The sequence below is a fragment of the Dysidea avara genome, chromosome 3 (assembly GCF_963678975.1).
Source record: "Dysidea avara chromosome 3, odDysAvar1.4, whole genome shotgun sequence".
Taxonomy (NCBI): Eukaryota; Metazoa; Porifera; class Demospongiae; order Dictyoceratida; family Dysideidae; genus Dysidea; species Dysidea avara.
The window spans coordinates 37,625,241-37,629,487 of NC_089274.1; positions in this window are offsets into that span (position 1 = coordinate 37,625,241).

The following is a 4,247-nucleotide window of genomic DNA, read 5'->3' on the forward strand; positions in this document are numbered from 1 at the left end:
ATGCATGCAAAATACCTAACTATGTAATTCAATATCATGTTTATCTGCTCACAGTAATGTGAACAGTTATCCAGACAGCAGTGGCAGATTCAGGGGACTCAGACCTCAGGGAAGGTTCAACGTTTTACATGGAACCCCCCTTTTTGAAAGAGCCTTAACATTACTTGATGAGCTGCAGCTGCTACCACGTTTTCTCTAACTCAGTTCACTAAAACCAGTTTATCAGTCAAATAAGTACTCATTGTAAACAGTAATAGTGACAAAAGCACTCATTTTATCTTTCTTTACTGCAAAATCACTTGAAATGCTACCCCAGCATCTTTATATGTAATAGGCACTTCTAAAAATAATTAGCTTTTTTTATTTGTTTCAAATTTATTGTAGTTACTTATACTTACTAAAGACTTCATTTGCATTTCTAAAGGCCTAAATGGTAAAATTTAACAGAGAAACATTGTTGAAGAGTAATTATTTGCTATGAAATATTACTGCTAGGTACGTAGACTGAAGCTTCCATGGTGGAATCCTCCTTTTAAAAAGTCTGGATCCACCCCTGTCTGATAGTATACAGCCAATTAGTACATTGAGTTTTTAAAACATACTTATATGTACGTATTTACACAAATCATGGTGTGAACTTCTACGTTGTCCCTGCATGTTTTTTTGCAGGTCATTATAAAGACCCCAAGGTGGTTCCTAACTTTGCAGCACTTTCACAAGCAATCTCTACAATTACCAGCCAACAGCCGTGTGATCTACATAGCTACCAGAATGTGGACTGGATTTTGATTCAGGATTCCTGCATGGAGAGGTAGAAGGCATCATGCATTATCTAATCAATGAAAGCATTGATACAATTTGAGATAGCTGAATAAAGAAAACCACTTTGGCTGCAATCCTATACACCGGCTATCCTTTCAATTTTTGTTCAACTATCCCTCTAGGGACCTGCAGGGAGGTAACAGATTAGGGGAGTCAGAAAGTAACTTGAGTACAGACAGGAAATAAGGTAAAGACATATGTGACCAGATTTTACAAAACCGATCCAAATCGCACATCAGGCAAAATCAAACCAACACCACCAGTGGATAGCTACACTATCGTACTACTAGTTTTGACCCTCAGTACTACTCGAGGCTGGTTTTAACAGACGTCCTTTCTGGGTGGTGTGGAGTGCTCAAATGGCGGTTTCAGGCCTTGTGAAGGACCTGGCTTGGCAAGAATCAGTGGTTTACTGGTGGACAACCTTATAATGTTGGCCAGACGTTTTCTCTGTTGATTTTGCTACATATCAGCCACTAGGGAGTCAGCACAGCCCTGTAATCTCTTGTCTGGACTCCAATCGTGGTCTGCTTCCATTTTGAGGTCTATCTCTTGCCCTCCCCGCCACCCCCCGCCCTCCACCCTCCACCCCCCGCCCTCCACCCCCCACCCTCCACCCCCCACCCCTTTGTGAGCACTCGTGATACTACTTCGCTCATCCAACTGCTCAGATTTTCTATCTTATTTGGCGGGAAACTCTACAAGCAGCTACAAGTACTGGAAGTGGCCTGAAAGGTAACAGATTGATGCATCTTTTGTGTAAATTTCATACGCGTGCTTGCTATCCTTGGAGAGTTATGCTGGCTTCAATTCTTTAAAACCGTTTATCTCGAAACTTCTAATGTGCGATTTGGATCATTTTTCCAAAATCCAGTCACTTATAAGGATAACCATGTACAAGAAAACAGAGATAGTTTAATAAAAATCAAAACTTGGAAGTTGCCTTGTTGCACTATACCAATAAAACCAGATACTGTAACTTGCTTTTTTTCATTGTAAAATAATTTTCGCATGCAAAATTTGTACGAAAATTTCTTGCACAAAAATTTTTATACAAGATTGAACTATTCTAATAGAGCAGTCATTCACGTAAATCATAGAAAACATTTTTACACGAAAATATTTTGCACAAAAATAAAGCAAATTACGGTAGCAAATCCACAATCACTTGTTTCAAAAAGCACTGTGTGCGAGTTGTATAGCAAATGAATAATATTTCATGAGTGCCATAGCCTACATACACGCTTTTAACCCACAATCAATCAACATTTAGATACCTGTGTAGAAAAATGGGGTGAATGTAGATTTGACTTCTCACGTAATAGTAGAGCTCCTAAGCACTTTCTTTGTGCACTTTGTGATACAAGCATAAAACTTGCTACATAGTTTGTGTATACCATAAAGGTCATTTTCAGATCGGGAGCCACCTCAAATTTGACCTTTGGTGACCTTTGTGTCCAATTTTACACTTAATAATTAGCAGTTTTTCCTCTATTACACTTATACATGACTCAAAATCCACAAACTTTGTCCAAATTAATGCTTTTACTCTGAATAGCAAATTGATACTTACAGAAAGTTTGTAGCTATCTCTATTCAAAAGTTATAGAAATTTTATAACTAATGCCATTATTTCTCCCACCCATTTGATAAGTAAAAGAAAGAAGGCTGTTTATTCAATTATGATACCATTTGGCAGCTAATCACCTCAGTTGGGAATGAGTATCAGGAGCAGACCCATGAACTATCAAAGGGTGCATATAGGGTAGTAGGAGTACAATATAGAAGGTGGGGAGGGGGTTGGGATAATCCACTTGCACAGTATATAAATTATACACAGTAGAGACCAATTTTAAATACTTCTATATATTAACCAAATGGGTATAAGCTAAGGTTGTAACAAGGAACCTACGGAAGTGTAAATGAGATTATTTGCATGGCATCCCTATTACTAGTTAGACTTGTACATACTCTTACAGGTTAAGATATATAGTTATGTTGGAATACGTACGTATCTATAGAATCAACTTAGGAAGAGCTTTATGTAGAATTTGGTGTACTAGCATAGAAGTACAACATTTGATTACATTTGAAACATTCCTTATGCTGTTGGTCTAATAGCTACTTACATGTACGTTCGATTTATGACATATTGGCTTCACAGTCAAGGTTAATTTACTGAAAAATCTACTTATGCCATATTGGTCCAGCCATGCACGCAGTGATACTGTTCTGTTATTTCAATTTGCATTCCAATAAGTAAATTCAATGCACATTGGGTGATGCGTAATTATAGCTAACTTCTACATAGACCAAAATGAAACTAGCCGTGAGTTAGAAAGGTTCTATTACTTCATAGGTTAAAATATTAAGTAACAAAATTTTCACAAATTTCATGGGTCAAATTTATGAAAATGTAATTGTGATCATGAACGAATATGGTTGAGTTTATAATATTACTTTGCTAGGCTGCACAATCTAGAATTTTATGAATAAAAATGTGAAAATCACTTTTAAATGGTTTGTTCATCCTTTGATTATGCCTATATGGTATAATAACAGGTTTGAATGGCAACAATAAAAATGAAAGTATATCCACATTATCATCAAATGCCTATTGATTTTTAGCATTGAACTATCAAAGAATATGAATATCCTGCTGTACAGATTTATTAACAACCGTTGTTCACAAATATGGAGAGGCAAACTACCTTGGAGCTATGTCAATAAAATTATATTATGACCATATGCAGTCTTTGGTTGCTGTTTTTTATTTTCATAGCACAACAGTACAACTGTATTAATTTTCAGGTTGGGAATACTATAGCTATATGCAGCGATATGCAGTGATTAAATCTGGTGTAACGGATTAAGTGATATCCATATTGAAGGCTAATCACTCTGTATAGTCTGCAGGAGAATAAAGTGAATACAGCATATATTTAAAACATTCACATATATTAATCCTAAACCAGGCTACTTAAACAAAATGATGTAACCTAATACTATACGTAGTTACTGTAATCACCTCAGGGTCATTTTGCTGTGGCATGTAGATAGACAAACGGCTGCATTAGACAAGCAGGCTTTGACCATGCAATGCAGTTTTTTGAATTTGCTTTTCTACCTGTAGTGTCCCTGGTATGGAGAGGTGGTCTCTTTACACAGGTGGCTACTAAGACAGGGTCCACAATATAACTGTACAACAATTACCCAGGATGTAATATGTTAGAACTATGTGAAAACACTGTAGTATACATACAACCATCACACATACCGACTTACATGCCACACTTAAGTGGTGCCACAACTGATTTAAGGGTTTAAATGCAGACACTGCATATCATGCTGCTACAAGACATTATAACCATCAAGTAGTGGTTGAATCTGAATAGCCATAATAAATGTCACAGCATTTAACCAAG